Raw genomic sequence first — 19,849 nt, forward strand, 5'->3', positions numbered from 1 at the left:
TGCAGAAGTCCTCCTGCCAGTCCTGAACCAGCCTGGGCTGCCTCACTCTGTTGAGGCTCCCTTCTTTGCTTCACACCTGAATTTGCATTTTGATCTGTACTTTAGGGCATTTTCTGTTTTTGTTTTGTTTTTTTTTTTTCACTTTCGACAAACTTCACTTGAAAAGAAAAAAACAGGGGTACCTGGGTGTCTCAGTCGGTTAAGCATCCAACTTCATCTCAGGTCATGATCTTGTGGGTGGTGGGTTCGAGCCCCATGTCAGGCTCTATGCTAACAGCACAGAACCTGGAGCCTGCTTCAGATTCTGTGTCTCCTCCTCTCTCTGCTCTTCCCATGCTCATGCTTTGTCTCTCTCTGTCTCTCAATAGCAAATAAATGATAAGAAAAAAAAATCACTTTTCTTTCAAAATATTCCATTGCTCGGGTTTTTTTTGTTTTTGTTTTTGTTTTTTTTGCAGGGGTGAGGTGGGTTTCTTTTATGAAGTTTGTTTTTGTTTTTTGTTTCTTTCCTAAGACTGGTCTCCCTCTTAGATATGCTCATGCTGGATTCAAGATTTTGCTATGTTCCCGGAACATCGCTGTGCAGGACCTGCCTTCCCGTGTGCTCCCAGACATCTAGATTGTTATCCAGCCCTAATCACATTCTTGACACCTGAATAGTGTATTATGATTTCATTTGATCTTTATAGCAGCCCTGCAAGATGAGCAGGGAAGTTATTATTATCTCCTCTTTCCAAAGAAGATGAGGGGCAAAGAGGTTGACTTGCCAATAATGCCATAGCACGCTTGTCTGTTACCCACTCCCCAGCAGAGAAATCATCTCTTGGACGGTTCTCCCCTAACGTGGAGCATACACGTAGGACTGTCAGCGTGGCATTCTCAGTGCAGCTGGAATCCAGCCTGCTGGTGGCTGAAGTGTCTTCCATGCCTGGGTGGTGAGCCCTGGGTGGGGAGCAGAACTGCGTCACTGCTGTGTCGCCGGGGCCTAGTGTACTGCCAGGTGTGCAAGAAGGATCAATAAATGCTTATTGGATGAGCCCACAATGCAAGGCATAGGGTGTATTTTCAGAAATGTCTAAGCCCCTGACTTTTTTCTTGATTCATTAGATTTTTTAGTATAGTTGGCACAGATTACATTGGTTTCAACCGTATAACGTAGGTATTAAATGCCTCTGTATATTGTGCTGTGCTCACCACAGGCGTAGCTCCCTTCTGCCACCATACGACACTATTACGATATCATTGACTACATTCCCTATGCTGTACTTGTCATCCGCATCACTTATTCGTTCCATAACTAGAAGCCCGCACTTCCCACACCCCTTCACCCGTTTGCCCATCCCTCTACCGCCCTCCCCCTGGCAACCAGCAGGTCTCTGTATGGATAGATCCGATTCTGATTTGTGTGTGTTTGTTCACTTCTTTTGTTTCTTTAGATTCCCCATATAACTGAAGTCATATGGTATTTGGCTTTCTCAGTCTGACTTTTCTCACTTAGCATAATGCCCACTAGGTCCCCTGACTCTTATTGAATAACAGAACTTTCTTCCATGTTATTAGCAACATTCAGTTCCTTCCTAGCTCCTTTCCAACTAACCTTCTATTGTTGATATTAGGTAACCAGCTAGTATTCGTCAGCAACAAGTCATCCTTTATTACTTTGGAGGAAATCAACCCTTGATATTCTACACACATCTGGGAAGTAGATCCTTCTAGAATCAAGAAGTTGGCATTATTGAAAAAGGAACTGAGTCAAAACTAAAGCTTCTGAATTTCACCCTAGGCCAGTTACTGCAGGCACACAAAAGCTCAAGGAATAGAAAAAGCCCAGAAGCAATTTAAACCCACTTTATCTGTCTGCATCTGTTATGTGTTTTGATAACGTCTTTTGTACTCAATAAACTCTGTAACCCTGGGGGCATTTGTGGCGAGGACAATATGGGCTTGTCTGGACAGAATGTAAGGTCTCTCTTTCCAATCTGAGCGCTCCAGCACAACGCAGGAAGGAGTCCTTAGTTGTAGCTCATGCAAAGGATCAACTCACATTTGCTCTGCAGACAATATGGCCCAGTGAGTAGCCATGTAGGAAAATTATTTTCACAATTTGTTTGCACCTCCTATTCCTCTCACCTGACTTGTTTTCCTTATTATCATCTGAAATACTATACAATGTACCCACTTACGTGTTTATTGTCTGCACCCTATTCTCTCTGCACCCAAGAGAATGTAAGTATGGCAGACATGTCTACCTTTTCACCAAATATTCATGCCCTCCTTCTCTAATGAAGAGTTTCTGCTGGGAGATCACTCACCATTTCCCATCCCCTTATATGCGAGGCAGCCCTATGACTGGGTTCTCATGAATATAATATGGGCGAATGTGGTGTTCACAGTATCCTGGCTCCCACTCTCTCTCTCTCTCCCACTGTCTGATCACTAATGTCAATGCCCAGGGTGACCTTGGAAGTCACACACTGAAAATGGCAGAACTTCCAGTTAGCCCAAGTGCTTAAAAAAAATCAGGGTAGGAGGAGCCAAGATGGCGAAACAGCATGGAAGTTTTTTGTGTGTCTCGCGTCCATGATATACAGCCAGACCAACACTAAACCATCCTGCACACCTAGAAAACTGATCTGAGGATTAACACAACAATCTGCACACCCCGAACCACAGAATTCAGGAGGTATACGGCGCAGAGAGGTGAACTGGGGGAGAGAGAAACCTCTGAGGGTAGGAGGTGCTTTTCTGTGCAGGGAGAGGACAGAGACAGGGGAGGGAGAATAGAAGAAAAGCACCTCCCCCCACCCCTGAAAGCAGCTGGAGAGAAAGCGGAAACTTGGGAACAGCCGCAGGGACTGAACTAAAAAGGGAGAAAGGAGAAAGGAGAGGGATTAAATGCCATTAAGACTGTAAACAAGAGGAGCTCAGAGTGCACCTTTGCAGCTCGATACCTGGTGGTGCTCTGGTGGGAAGGGCAAATCCCCAGGAGCAGAGTGGGGTGTGGGAGGTTCTTGGGCCACAAGGGGAAGAGCAGTTCCATGGCTGGAAGGACATTTGGTAGCGGCTGTGAGACAACCTGGGCCCAGCAAGACCCCAGAGAACGGCCACATTCGCTGGTGCTGGAACAAGGTCATTAAGGGTGAAACCTGGTGCCAGATGTGCGTTGTGATTTTCCATAATCCTTGAAACGCTGCTGCTACACTATCTCGCGAATCTTTTCTGGGGTGGGTGGTCCCTGGCCGCAGTCTCGGGACACCGGCAACAGCAGGGTCCAGCGGGCGTTCCTGGGTGCAGCCGGCATTGGGCCATTGCTCATTCGGCCATTGTTCAGGGAGACCCTCCCACAGGGGGGGGAACGGGTCAAAGCCGCAGTCCTTCGGAAGTAAAGGGCCGGGGAAAACAGCCGCCTCTGAGACAAAACTTGGGAGAGAGGTACTGCCTGGGGCCTGGTTACAGACAGTGAAAAAGCGGGGAGTGACGAGAGCTTAAGAGAGAGGACGGTGCGCGATTGCTGATACAGGAGAACAGACTAGCTGGAGGGCGCCATTGTCGCCGTGCCCGCGCATGCACATAGGCACCTATGAGCGCCACAACAAATCACCCGGTAGGCTAGCAGCGCCATCTAGTGGAGAGTGGAGCTGTTACACCGAGCCCCGCCCACTGGGCCAACTTGGCTCTTCAAGAACACAAGCCTCACCACTGGCTAATTTATGGAATATAAAGAGCTACATGGACTCACCTCTAGGGGAAATGAAGCAATTTCAGTCCTACTTCAATCTGTTAGCAGGTTCATCTATTCAATTGTTTTTTCTTTTTCCATTCTCTCTTTTAAATTCTTTTCTTTTTCTTGAATGCAGGAAGAGAAAAACTTCATTTTTACTTTCAATCCTTTTTAAAAATATTTTTATTTAATTTTTCTTACTATATTTTTTGCTTTTATGTAATTTTTTAAATTCGATCTTACTAATTTTATTTTGTCTACTCCAGTGTATTCACTTTTTCAAATTTTCAAATTATTTTTTTTCCTTTTTTCTTATCTTTTTTCTCTTTTTTGTTTCTTTTCTTTTTTCTTAAAAACAGACAATGAAAAAATTCATATTTCTTTTTAATTTTTATCAAAAATATTTTCCTTTATTTTTTTCTACTATATTCTTTACTTTTGTGTATATTTTTTCAAATTCTATTTTACCCCCATCATCTCATTTTAGTCTACTTCAGTGTATTCATTTTTTCAAATTCTCAAATGATTTCCTTTTTTTCCCCCACCCCCCGTTTTTTTTCTTTTTTTTTTTCTCTAATCTGTCAAACCACTTTCAACACACAGACCAAAGCACACCTAGGATCTAGCATCATCTATTCCTTTTGTGTGTGTGTGTTTAATTTTTAATATTAATATTTTTTAATTTTCATATTTTTAATTTCAATTTTTCTACCTCATTAATTCCTTTTCTCCCTTCAAAATGACGAAATTAAGGAATTCACCCCAAAATAAAAAGCACAAAGAAAAGACAGCCAGGGATTTAACCAACACAGATACAAGCAAGATGTCTAAACCAGAATTTAGAATCACGATAATAAGAATACTAGCTGGAGTTGAAAATAGATTCAAATCCCTTCTGCAGAGATAAAAGAAGTAAAAAATAGCCAGAATGAAATTAAAAATGCTACAACTGACTTGCAATCACAGATTGCAAGCGGCAAGGATGGATGAGACAGAACAGAGAATCAGCGATAGAGAGGACAAATTTATAGAGAATAACGAAGCAGAAAAAAAGAGGGAGATTAAGGCAAAAGAGCACTATTTAAGAATTGGAGAAATCAGTGACTCATTAAAAAGGAACAACATCAGAATCATAGGGGTCCCAGAAGAGGAAGAGAGAGAAATAGAGGTGGAAGGGTTATGTGAGCAAATCATAGCGAAACACTTTCCTAACCTGGGGATAGACAGAGACATCGAAATCCAGGAAGCACAGAGGACCCCCATTAGATTCAACAAAAACCGACCATCCACAAGGCATATCATAGTCAAATTCACAAAATACTCAGGCAAGGAGAGAATCATGAAAGCATCAAGGGAAAAAAAGTCCCTAACCTACAAGGGAAGACAGATCAGGCTTGCAGCAGTCCTATCCAAAGAAACTTGGCTGGCCAGAAAGGAGTAGCAGGATATATTCAGTGTGCTGAATCAGAAAAATATGCAGCCAAGAATTCTTTATCCAGAAAGGCGGTCATTCAAAATAGAAGGAGAGATAAAAAGTTTCCCAGACAAACCAAACTTAAACGACCATGTGACCACCAAACCAGCCCTGCAAGAAATTTTAAGGGGGACTCTCTGAGGGGAGAAAAGATGAAAAAAAAAAAAATATATATATATATATAGAGAGAGAGAGAGAGAGAGCAAGCGAGAGAACAGATTCTCTGGAGCCAAGCGCAGATGAGAGGCCCACGGAAGAGGGTAGGAAGGGCGGAGAGGCGGTGCGCACTACACGGACTGGCGGGAGGGAGCCAGGGTGGAGGGGCAGCCCGCCGGCCAAGGAGAACCCCTGAGTCTTGCTTGCTAATGCGGAGTGGCCAGATGGAGTGTGTTCTGACAGCAAGCAGGACTTAACATCTGGAAGGTTATAAGGTAACAGCTCTGCTCGGAGAGCGGGAAGGCTAGAGGACAATGGGAGGGAGAGTTGCTGAGCCCCGGACGACAGAGCTCAGCTTGGTGGGGAACAAAGGCGCTCGCCAGCGCCACCTCCCTCGCCCATCCCCCAGCCAAAATCCCAAAGGGAACCAGTTCCTGTCAGGGAACTCGCTTGCACCACACAAACACCCAACGCTGTGCTTCTGCGGATCCATCCCTCCTGCGGCGGGTCTGACTCCCTCCAGCTGCTGCAGGGCCCCTCCCAAAGCGGATCACCTAAAGAGAAGCAAGCTGAGCCTGCCCCTTCCACTCCTGTGCACCTTGCTGATCCACCCCAGCTAATACACCAGATCCCAGCACCACAAGCCTGGCAGTGTGCAAGTAGCCCAGACGGGCCACGGCACCCCACAGTGAAACCTGCCCCTAGGAGAGGGGAAAAGAAGGTACACACCAGTCTGACTGTGACCCCAGCGGTGGGCTGGGGTCAGACATCAGGTCTGACTGCGGCCCTGCACACCAATGCAAGTTATTCAAGACAGCACAGGGGAAGTGTCCTGCAGTTCTGTCCAAAATGATGAAACGGAAGAATTCCTCTCAAAAGAATCTCCAGGAAATAACAACAGCTAACGAACTGATCAAAAACGATTTAAACAATATAACAGAAAGTGAATTTAGAATAATAGTCATAAAATTAATCGCTGGGCTTGAAAACAGTATAGAGGACAGCAGAGAATCTATTGCTACAGAGATCAAGGGACTAAGGAACAGTGAGGAGGAGCTGAAAAATGCTATAAATGAACTGCAAAATAAAATGGAGATGACCACGTCTCTGATTAAAGAGGCAGAGGAGAGAATAGGTGAACTAGAAGATAAAATTATGGAAAAAGAGGAAGCTGAGAAAAAGAGAGTTAAAAAAAAATCCAGGAGTATGAGGGGAAAATTAGAGAACTAAGTGATGCACTAAAGAGAAATAATTTACGCATAATTGGTATTCCAGAGGAGGAAGAGAGAGGGAAAGGTGCTGAAGTACACCTTGAAGAAATAATAGCTGAGAACTTCCCGGATCTAGGGAAGGAAAAAGGCATTGAAATCCAAGAGGCACAGAAAACTCCCTTCAGACGTAACTTGAATCGATCTTCTGCACGACATATCATAGTGAAACTGGCAAAATACAAGGATAAAGAGAAAATTCTGAAAGCAGCCAGGGATAAACATGCTCTAACATATAAAGGGAGACCTATAAGACTCATGACCGATCTCTCTACTGAAACTCAGCAGGCCAGAAAGGAATGGCAGGAAATGTTCAATGTGATGAACAGAAAAAATTTGCAGCCGAGAATCCTTTATCCAGCAAGTCTGTCATTTAGAATAGAAGGAGAGATAAAGGTCTTCCCAAACAAACAAAAACTGAAGGAATTCGTCACCACTAAACCAACCCTACAAGAGATCCTAAGGGGGATCCTGTGAGACAAAGTACCAGAGACATCGCTACAAGCATGAAACCTACGGACATCACAATGACTCTAAACCCATATCTTTCTATAATAACACTGAACATAAATGGACAAAATGTGCCAACCAAAAGACATAGGGTATCAGAATGGATAAAGAAACAAGACCCATCTATTTGCTGTCTACAAGAGACACATTCTAGACCTGAGGACACCTTCCGAGTGAGAGTGAGGGGATGGAGAACTATTTATCATGCTACTGGAAGTCAAAAGAAAGCTGGAGTAGCCATACTTATATCAGACAAACTAGACTTTAAATTAAAGGCTATAACAAGAGATCAAGAAGGGCATTATATAATAATTACAGGGTCTATCCATCAAGAAGAACTAACAATTATAAATGTCTATGCGCAGAATACGGGAGTCCCCAAATATACAAAACAATTACTCACAAACATAAGCAACCTTTTTGATAAGAATGTGGTAATTGCAGGGGACTTTAACACTCCACTTACAGAAATGGATAGATCATCTAGACACACGGTCAATAAAGAAACAAGGGCCCTGAATGATACATTGGATCAGATGGACTTGACAGATATATTTAGAACTCTGCATCCCAAAGCAACAGAATATACTTTCTTCTCGAGTGCACATGGGACATTCTCCAAGATAGATCACATATTGGGACACAAAACAGCCCTTCATAAGTATACAAGAATTGAGATCATACCATGTATACTTTCAGACCACAATGCTGTGAAGCTTGAAATCAACCACAGGAAAAAGTCTGGAAAACCTCCAAAAGCATGGAGGTTAAAGAATACCCTAGTCAAGAATGAGTGGGTCAACTAGGCAATTAGAGAAGACATTTAAAAATATATGGAAACAAACGAAAATGAAAATACAACAATCCAAACGCTTTCGGATGCAGTGAAGGCAGTCCTGAGAGGAAATTGCAACCCAGGCCTATCTCAAGAAACAAGAAAAATCCCAAATACAAAATCTAACAGCACACCTAATCGAAATAGAAGCAGAACAGCAAAGACAGCCTAAACCCAGCAGAAGAAGAGAAATAATAAAGATCAGAGCAGAAATAAACAATATAGAATCTAAGAACACTGTAGAGCAGATCAATGAAACCAAGGGTTGGTTTTTTGAAAAAATAAACAAAATTGATAAACCTCTAGCCAGGCTTCTCAAAAAGAAAAGGGAGATGACCCAAATAGATAAAGTCATGAATGAAAATGGAATTATTACAACCAATCCCTCAGAGATACAAGCAATTATCAGGGAATACTATGAAAAATTATATGCCAACAAATTGGACAACCTGGAAGAAATAGACAAATTCCTAAACACCCACACGCTTCCAAAACTCAGTCAGGAGGAAATAGAAAGCTTGAACAGACCCATAACCAAAACCAGGGAAGAAATTGAATCAGTCATCAAAAGTCTCCCAACAAATAAGAGTCCAGGGCCAGATGGCTTCCCAGGGGAGTTCTACCAGACGTTTAAAGCAGAGATAATACCTATCCTTCTCAAGCTATTCCAAAAAATAGAAAGGGAAGGAAAACTTCCAGACTCACTCTATGAAGCCAGTATTACTTTGATTCCTAAACCAGACAGAGACCCAGTACAAAAAGAGAACTACAGGCCAATATCCCTGATGAATATGGATGCAAAAATTCTCAATAAGATACTAGCAAATCGAAATCAACAGCATATAAAAAGAGTTATTCACCATGATCAAGTGGGATTCATTCCTGGGATGCAGGGCTGGTTCAACATTCACAAATCAATCAACGTGATACATCACATTAATGAAAGAAAAGATAAGAACCATATGACCCTGTCAATCGATGCAGAAAAGGCCTTTGACAAAATCCAGCAACATTTCTTAATAAAAACCCTGGAGAAAGTCGGGATAGAAGGAACATACTTAAAGATCATAAAAGCCATTTATGAAAAGCCCACAGCTAACATCATCCTCAATGGGGAAAAACTGAGAGCTTTTTCCCTGAGATCAGGAACACGACAGGGATGTCCACTCTCACCGCTGTTGTTTAACATAGTGTTGGAAGTTCTAGCATCAGCAATCAGACAACAAAAGGAACTCAAAGGCATCAAAATGGGCAAAGCTTTCACTTTTTGCAGATGACATGATATTATACATGGAAAATCCGATAGATTCCACCAAAAGTCTGCTAGAACTGATACATGAATTCAGCAAAGTCGTAGGATGCAAAATCAATGTACAGAAATCAGTTGCATTCTTATATACTAACAATGAAGCAACAGAAAGACAAATAAAGAAACTTGTCCCATTCACAATTGCACCAAGAAGCATAAAATACCTAGGCATAAATCTAACCAAAGATGTAAAAGATCTGTATGCTGAAAACTATAGAAAGCTTATGAAAGAAATTGAAGAAGATATAAAGAAATGGAAAAACATTCCGTGCTCACGGATTGGAAGAACAAATCTTGTCAAAATGTCAATACTACATAATGCAATCTACACATTCAATGCAATCCCAATCAAAATTGCACCAGCATTCTTCTAGAAGCTACAACAAGCAATCATAAAATTCATAGGGAACCATAAAAGGCCCCGAATAGCCAAAGTAATTTTGAAGAAGAAGAGCAAAGCGGGAGGCATCACAATCCCAGACTTTAGCCTCTACTACAAAGCTGTAATCATCAAGACAGCATGGTATTCGCACAAAAACAGACACATAGGGCAATGGAATAGAATAGAAACCCCAGAACTAGACCCACAAACTTATGGCCAACTAATCTTTGACAAAGCAGGAAAGAACATCCAATGGAAAAGAGACAGTCTTTAACAAATGGTGCTGGGAGAACTGGACAGCAACATGCAGAAGGTTGAAACTGGACCACTTTCTCACACCATTCACAAAAATAAATTCAAAATGGATAAAGGACCTGAATGTGAGACAGGAAACCATCAAAACCCTAGAGGAGAAAGCAGGAAAAGACCTCTCTGACCTCAGTCGTAGCAATTTCTTGCTTGACACATCCCCAAAAGCAAGGGAATTAAAAGCAAAAATGAACTATTGGGACCTCATGAAGATAAAAAGCTTCTGCACAGCAAAGGAAACAACCAACAAAACTAAAAGGCAACCACCAGAATGGGAAAAGATATTTGCAAATGACATATCGGACAAAGGGCTAGTATCCAAAATCTATAAAGAGCTCACCAAACTCCACACCCGAAAAACAAATAACCCACTGAAGAAATGGGCAGAAAACATGCATAGACACTTCTCTAAAGAAGACATCCGGATGGCCAACAGGCACATGAAAAGATGCTCAACGTCGCCCCTCATCAGGGAAATACAAATCAAAACCACACTCAGATATCACCTCACACCAGTCAGAGTGGCCAAAATGAACAAATCAGGAGACTATAGATGCTGGAGAGGATGTGGAGAAATGGGAACCCTCTTGCACTGTTGGTGGGAATGCAAATTGGTGCAGCCACTCTGGAAAACAGTGTGGAGGTTCCTCAAAAAATTAAAAAAGACCTACCCTATGACCCAGCAATAGCACTGCTAGGAATTTACCCCAGGGATACAGGAGTACGGATGCATAGGGGCACTTGTACTCCAATGTTTATAGCAGCACTGTCAACAATAGCCAAATTATGGAAAGAGCCTAAATGTCCATCAACTGACGAATGGGTAAAGAAATTGTGGTTTATATACACAATGGAGTACTACGTGGCAATGAGAAAGAATGAAATATGGCCCTTTGTAGCAATGCGGTTGGAACTGGAGAGCGTTATGCTAAGTGAAATAAGCCATACAGAGAAAGACAGATACCATATGTTTTCACTCTTATGTGGATCCTGACAAAGTTAACAGAAACCCATGGGGGAGAGGAAGGAAAAAAAAAAAGAGGTTAGAGTGGGAGAGAGCCAAAGCATAAGAGACTCTTAAAAACTGAGACTAAACTGAGGGTTGATGGGGGGTGGGAGGGAGGGGAAGGTGGGTGATGGGTATTGAGGAGGGCACTTTTGGGATGAGCACTGGGTGCTGTATGGAAACCAATTTGACAATAAATTTCATATATTGACTATATATATATATATATATATATATATATATACACCAAAGGCAAGAAAAGATTAGAAAGGACCAGAGAACGCCACCAGAAACTCCAAATCTACAAGCGACATAATGACAATAAATTCTTATCTTTCAGTACTCACTCTAAATGTCAATGGACTCAATGCTCCAATCAAAAGACATAGGGTAACAGAATGGATAAGAAAACAAGATCCATCTATATACTACTTAGAAGAGACCCACTTTAGACCTAAAGACACCTTCAGATTGAAAGTAAGGGGATGGAGAACCATCTATCATGCTAATGGTCAACAAAAGAAAGCCGGAGTAGCCATACTCATATCAGACAATCTAGACTTTAAAATAAAGACTGTATCAAGAGATGCAGAAGGGTATTATATCATAATCAAGGGGTCTATCCACCAAAAAGACCTAGCAATTGTAAACATCTATGCACCAAATGTGGAAGTACACCAATATATAAATCAATTAATCACAAACATCAAGAAACTCATCGATAGTAATACCATAATATTAGGAGACTTCAACACCCCACTCACCGAAATGGACAGATCATCTAATCAAAAAATCAACAAGGAAACAATGGCTTTGAATGACACACTGGACCAGATGGACTTAACAGATATATTCAGGATATTTTATCCTAAAGCAGCACAATATACATTCTTCTCCAGTGCACATGGAATGTTCTCCAGAATACACCATACAGTGGGACACAAATCAGCGCTAAGTAAGTACAAAAAGATTGAGATCATACTGTGCATATTTTCAGAACACAACACTATGAAACTCGAAATCAACCACAAGAAAAAATTTGGAAAGGTAACAAATCCTTGGAGACTGAAGAACATCCTACTAAGGAATGAATGGGCTAACCAAGCAGTTAAAGAGAAATTAAAAAGTATATAGAAGTCAATGAAAATGATAACACCACAACCCAAAACCTCTGGGAGGCAGCAAAGGTGGTCATAAGAGGAAAGTGTATAGGAATCCAGGCCTTCCCAAAGAAGGAAGAAAGATCTCAGATATACAACCTAACCTTACGCCTTAAGGAGCTGGAAAAAGAACAGCAAATAAAACCCAAAACCAGCAGAAGACAGGAACTAATAAAGATGAGAGCAGAAATTAATGCTATCAAATCCAAAAAAAACCAGTAGAACAGATCAATGAAACCAGAAGCTGGTTCTTGGAAAGAATTAACAAAACTGATAAACCACTAACCAGCCTGATCATGAAGAAACAGGAAAGGACCCAAATAAATGAAATCAAGAATGAAAGACGAGAGATCACAACCAACACAACAGAAATACAAGCAATAATAAGAGAAAATTATGAGCAATTATATGCCAATAAAATGGGCAATATGGAAGAAATGGACAAATTCCTAGAAACATATACACGACCAAAACTGAAACAGGAAGAAATAGAAAGTTTGAAAGACCCATAACCAGGAAGGAAATCAAATTAGTCATCAAAAATCTGCAAAACACAAGAGTCCAGGGCCAGATGGTTTTCCAGGGGAATTCTACCAAACATTGAAGGAAGAGTTAACACCTATTCTCTTGAAACTGTTCCAAAAAATAGAAATGGAAGGAAAATTTCCAAACTCTTTCTATGAAGCCAGCATTACCGTGATTCCAAAACCAGACACAGACCCCACTAAAGAGGAGAACTATAGACCAATTTCCCTGATGAACATGGATGCAAAAATCCTCAACAAGATATTAGCCAACCAGATCCAACAATACTTTAAAAAAATTATTCACCACGACCAAGCGGGATTTATACCTGAGATGCAGGGCTGGTTCAATATCCGCAAAACAATCAATGTGACTCATCACATCAATAAAAGAAAGAACCATATGATCCTCTCAATAGATGCACAGAAAGCATTTGACAAAATACAGCCTCCTTTCTTGATAAAAACCCTCAAGAAAGTAGGCATAGAAGGATCATACTTCAAGATCATAAAAGCCATATATGAATGTCCCAAAGCTAATAACATCCTTGATAGGGAAAAACTGAGAGCTTTCCCCCTGAGGTCAGGAGCAAGACAGGGATGTCCACTCTCACCACTGTTATTCAACACAGTATTGGAAGTCTTAGCCTCTGCAATCAGACAACACAAAGAAATAAAAGGCATCCAAATCGGCTAGGAGGAGGTCAAACTTTCACTCTTCGCAGATGACATGATATCTACATGGAAAACCCAAAAGATTCCACCAAAAATCTGTTAGAACTGATTCATGAATTCAGCAAAGTTGCAGGTTATAAAATCAATGCCCAGAAATCGGTTGCATTCCTATACACCTACAATGAAGCGACAGAAAGAGAAATCAAGAATTCAATCCCATTTACAGTTGCACCAAAACCCATAAAATGGGCAGGAATAAATCTAATCAAAGAGGTGAAAAATCTATACAATGAAAACTGTAGAAAGCTTATGAAAGAAATTGAAGAAGACACAAAAAAAATGGAAAAAGATTCCATGCTCCTGGATAGGAAGAACAAATATTGTTAAAATGCTGATACTACCCAAAGCAATCTACATATTCAATGCAATCCCTGGTGAAGAACACCAGCATTCTTTTCAGAGCTGGAACAAACAATCCTAAAATTTGTATGGAACCAGAAAAGACCCCGAATAGAAAAAGCAATCTTGAAAAAGAAAACCAAAGCAGGAGGCAACACAATCCCAGACTTCAAGCTATACTACAAAGCTATAATCATCAAGACAGTTTGGTATTGGCACAAGAACAGACCCTCAGATCAATGGAACAGAATAGAGAACGCAGAAATGGACGCACAAACGTATGGCCGACTAATCTTTGTCAAAGTAGGAAAGAATATCCAATGGAATAAAGACAGTCTCTTCAGCAAGTGGTGCCGGGCAAACTGGTCCATGAAATGAAGAAGAATGAACCTGGACCACTTTCTTACACCATACAGAAAAATAAACCCAAAATGGATGAAAGACCTCAATGTAAGACAGAAAGCCATCACAATCCTCGAGGAGAAAGCAAGCAAAAATCTCTTTGATCTTGCCCGCAGCAATTTCTTACTCAACACGTCTCGGGAGGCAAGGGAAACAAAAGCAAAAATGAACTACTGGGACCCCATCAAAATAAAAAGCTTCTGCACATTGAAAGAAACAATCAGCAAAACTGAAAGGCAACCGACAGAATGGGGAAAATATTTGCAAACGACATATGAGATAAAGGGTGAGTATCCAAAATCTATAAAGAACTTCTCAAACTCAACACCCAAGAAACAAATAATCCAGTGAAGAAGTGGGAAAAAGACATGAATAGACACTTCTCCAAAGAACATATCCAGATGGCCAACCGACACATGAAAAATGCTCAACATCACTCATCATCAGAGAAATACAAATCAAAACCACAATGAGATGCCACCTCACGCCTGTCAGAATGGCTAACATTAATAACTCAGACAACAACAGATGGTGAGGATTCAGAGAAAGAGGATCTCTTTTGCACTGTTGGTGGGAATGCAAACTGGTGCAGCCACTTTGGAAGATGGTATGGAGGTTCCTCAAAAAATTAAAAATAGAACTACCCTACGACCCAGCAATTGCACTACTAGGTATTTATCCAAGGGATACAGGTATGCTGCTTCAAAGGAGCACATGCACCCCCATGTTTATAGCAGCACTATCAACAATAGCCAAAGTATGGAAAGAGCCCAAATGTCCATCGGTGGATGAATGGATAAAGAAGATGTAGTATATATATATATATATATATATATATATATATATATATACACATATACATATGTATATATATACATATACATATATATACATATATATATATACATACATACACAATAGAGTATTGCTCAGCAATCAAAAAGAATGAAATCTTGCCATTTGCAACTACGTGGATGGAACTAGAGAGTATTATGCTAAGCGAAATTAGTCAGAGAAAGACAAAAATCATATGACTTCATTCATATGAGGATGTTAAGACACAGAACAGATGAACATAAGGGAAGGGAAGCAAAAATTTTTAAAAAATTAAAATACCGGAAATTGGATGGTTTATAAACAACAGAAAAAAAAAACATTCAAATTCTGACAATGTGAAATTTTAATTAAATGAATGTTCTGCTGCTTCAAATGGATATAAATGTTGTAGAAAATGTAAAATCATTTAGCACCCAGCTGAGCTCAAAAGAGAGAAAGGGAAACCCCCAAGTTCTGTAAAGGAAGAGGGAACTCAAAGTCAGAATGTCGAGAGCAAGAGCTCCAAAAACAGATTCCTAACCCAGTTGGTGCAACTACCAGATGGGGGGGGGGCTGTGTTATCCTTGGTCTCTGGGTGACTATGTAAAGTGGACCCCCATCAACATCCTTTGATGTTGACATGGGAATGAAGAAACTAAATCCCAAGCATAACAAATTAAAAGTTTCTCCATACCAGGACACCTGGGTGGCTCAGTAGGTTAAGCATCTGACTTTGGCTCAGGTCATGATCTCATGGTTTGTGAGTTTGAGCCCTGCATCGGGCTCTGTGCTGACATCGGAGCCTGCTTGGGATTCTCTCTCTCACTCTCTCTCTCTGTCCTGCCCCCAAAATAAATAAACATTTTTTAAAAAATAAATAAAAAGTTTCTCCCTACACCTAGATAATGGAACACCCTAAAATAAAATATCTTAACAGAAGAAAAGCAGCTAGTGAGAGAGAAGATATTTTACCTGCCAAGGAAAGACGCTTAGGCTGCCATCAGAAAAACATGGTCCATAGATTGGGAGAAATCACTACCACCTGCAATGCAGTGCCCAGCGAAACCATTATTTGAGAAGGAAGGAAAAAATAAAGACATTTTTACAAAAGACTGAGTTGACCATTTATAATGTCTGAAAAAACTGCTAAAGGATGTGTTTCTGAAAGAAGGAAAGTGAACGCAGAAGGAAGGAGTGGGTTATGAAAGCCGGGATGAGAAAACCAAAGCTAAACATGAGTACAGGTAAATATCGGACTCTTCAGGAATAACACCGCCATGACTGTTCCAAGCAGGGGAAACAGCACTCAGTGATGACGGCGTGGAGGGAGACAAAGATCCCAGTGGATGCATTCAAGGTTCTTCTCTGTGTGCTGACAGCGTATGAATAGTAAATAAATGTTTCCTTTGCTAAAGACAGTGGGCAGGTTAAAAATGTCACAATTACCTGAGCGGCTGGGTGGCTCACCCGACTTCGGCTCAGGTCATGATCTCCCAGTCTTTTTCTAAATGGACACTCGAGAGGTATCACCAAGCATGAGAAATTACCCTTCTTGCAATATATACATGTATTATGAAGATGTCCACCTTTAATATTTGCTTCCAGTCCTATTATTTATTCTGTACTACAGTTTCTCATTTTTTTTTATTTATTTTTTATTTTTTTTTTATTTTTGAGACAGAGAGAGACAGAGCATGAACGGGGGAGGGGCAGAGAGAGAGGGAGACACAGAATCGGAAACAGGCTCCAGGCTCTGAGCCATCAGCCCAGAGCCTGACGCGGGGCTCGAACTCACGGACCGCGAGATCGTGACCTGGCTGAAGTCGGACGCCCAACCGACTGCGCCACCCAGGCGCCCCTACAGTTTCTTAAAACATTTCTATATATTCACACAGTTATACCCAGGAGGGGAATGTCTGATCTATTAGCCAAGTTTCAAGTGGTGTATTTTATAACCAGATACACTGTGACTTTGTTTGCTTCTGTATGAAGGGTGTTGTTTTTCTTTTAAGAGCTTTTTTCCTTAAATGAAAAAAATTAATTATAGTATAAATCAAACTTAAGTATCATGGAGAAAAATCAAAGACACACATACACTTCCCACCCAGTTCTAAAAATGTTTCTTTGCCGTGTTTAAAAATTAATGTTGTGAGTATCGCGAAGCCTTCTGTTGTATCTTCTACCCTCAGGCTTTCCTCTCAGCCTGGAGGTAGTCAGTGTCCTGAGGTCGGTGTCCATCCTTCCCATTCACGTTTGTATATTTTCTATGTGTATATCCAGATGCAATGCACAGTACTTGTGCATGAGTGTGTTGTAAAATCATATCCATCCACCACTAGAATAGCTAACATTTAACAGATGAAAAACTGGAAAACCCAAAAGACTCCACCAAAAGAATGCTAGAACTGATACATGAATTCAGCAAAGTCGCAGGATACAAAATTAATGTACAGAAATCAGTTGCATTCTTCTACACTAATGATGAAGCAACAGAAAGACACATAAAGAAACTGATCCCATTCACAGTTGCACCAAGAAGCATAAAATACCTAGGAATAAACCTAACCAAAGATATAAAAGATCTGTATGCTGAAAACTATAGAAAGCTTGTGAAGAAATTAAAGAAGATATAAAGAAATGGAAAAACATTCCGTGCTCATGGATTGGAAGAATATTGTTAAACTATCAATACTACCCAACACAATCTACACATTCAATGCAATCCCAATCAAAATTGCACCAGCATTCTTCTCGAAGCTGGAACAAGCAATCCTAAAATTTCTATGGAACCGCAAAAGACCCCAAATAGCCAAAGTAATATTGAAGAAGACCAAAGCAGAAGGCATCACAATCCCAGACTTTAGCCTCTACCACAAAGCTCTAATCCTCAAGACAGTATGGTATTGGCACAAAAACAGACACATAGACCAATGGAATAGAATAGAGACTCCAGAATTGGACCCATAAAAGTATGGCCAACTAATCTTTGACAAAGCAGGAAAGAATATCTAATGGAAAAAAAGACACTCTCTTTAACAAATGGTGCTGGGAGAACTAGACAGCAACATGCAGAAGAATGAAACTAGATGACTTTCTTACACCATTCACAAAAATAAACTCAAAATGCATAAAGGACCTGAATGTGAGACAGGAAACCATCAAAACCCTAGAAGTGAAAGCAGGAAAAAACCTCTCTGACCTCAGCCGCAGCAGTTTCTTACTTGACACATCCCCAAAGGCAAGGGAATTAAAAGCAAAAATGAACTATTGGGACCTCATGAAGATAAAAAGCTTCTGCACTGAAAAGGAAACAATCAACAAAACAAAAAGGCAACTGACAGAATGGGAAAAGATATTTGCAAACGACATATCAGACAAAGGGCTAGTATCAAAAATCTATAAAGAACTCACCAAACTCCACACCCAAGAAAACAAATAATCCAATGAAGAAATGGGCAGAAGGCATGAATAGACACTTCTCTAAAGAAGACATCCAGATGGCCAACAGGCACATTACAGATGCTCAACATCACTCCTCATCAGGGAAATACAAATCAAAACCACACTGAGATAACCTCATGCCAGTCAGAGTGGCTAAAATGAACAAATCAGGAGACCATAGATGCTGGGAGGATGTGGAGAAACGAGACCCCTCTTGCACTGTTGGGAACGCAAACTGCTGCAGCCTCTCTGGAAAACAGTGTGGAACTTCCTCAAAACATTAAAAAAAGATCTACCCTATGACCCAGCAATAGCACTGCTAGGAATTTACCCCAGGGATACAGGAGTGCTGATGCATAGGAGCACTTGTACCCTAATGTTTATAGCAGCACTCTCAACAATAGCCAAATTGTGGAAAGAGCCTAAATGTCCATCAACTGATGACTGGATACAGAAATTGTGGTTTATATACACAATGGAGTACTACCTGGCAATGAGAAAGAATGAAATATGGCCTTTTCTAGCAACATGGATGGAACCAGACAGTGTCATGCTAAGTGAAATAAGTCATACAGAGAAAGATACCATATGTTTCCACTCTTATGTGGATCCTGAGAAACTTAACAGAAGACCATGGGGGAGGGAAAGGAAAAAAAAAAAAGTTACAGAGAGAGAGGGAGGCAAACCATAAGACTCTTAAAAACTGAGACTAAACTGAGGGTTGATGGGGGGTGGGAGGGAGGGGAAGTGGGTGATGGGCATTGAGGAGGGCACCTGTTGGGATGAGCACTGGTTGTTGTATGGAAACCAATTTGACAATCAATTTCCTATGAAAAAAAATTAATAAAAAAGGATTTCAAATTATTAAAAAATAAAAAAAATAAAAAATAAAAGTTGAGAAACTATTGGGTGGCTCAGTCGGTTAAGCGTCCCACTTCAGCTCGGGTCATGATCTCACAGTCCGTGAGTTTGAGCCCCGTATCAGGCTCTGTGCTGACAGCTCAGAGCCTGGAACCTGCTTCCGATTCTGTGTGTCTCTCTCTTTCTCTGCCCCACCCCTACTCGGGCTCTCTCTCTCCCTCTCTCTCACTCTTTCTTGTTCTCTCTCTCTCTCAAAAATTAAATGTAAAAAAAAAAATTTTTAAAGATGGAAAAGCCAAGTGTAAACAAGATGCAGAGTAACCTTCGACTTCCCCTGTGGTCACACCGGTACCCTTGCCTGGACACTGGAGAACGCGTGGCTCGCTCACACTCCCTTCCTGCTGCTTCTGGCTCATCCAACCACAGCTTCTCAAGCGACGGTCACGGTTTGGGTCCTTGAGTGGTCCACTGGAAACTCCCCCTCCAATGGCCTGGTTGGGGAGACCTTCCCCCTATAATACACACAAACTCTCTCTCTCCCCCTCCCACCCCACCCCTCTCTCTCCTCTTTGGCAGGGAGGATGTACAGCTTGCTATCTTC

This window comes from Puma concolor, chromosome A3, assembly GCF_028749965.1.
Source record: "Puma concolor isolate L17-30 chromosome A3, mPumCon1.1.hap2, whole genome shotgun sequence".
NCBI lineage: Eukaryota > Metazoa > Chordata > Mammalia > Carnivora > Felidae > Puma > Puma concolor.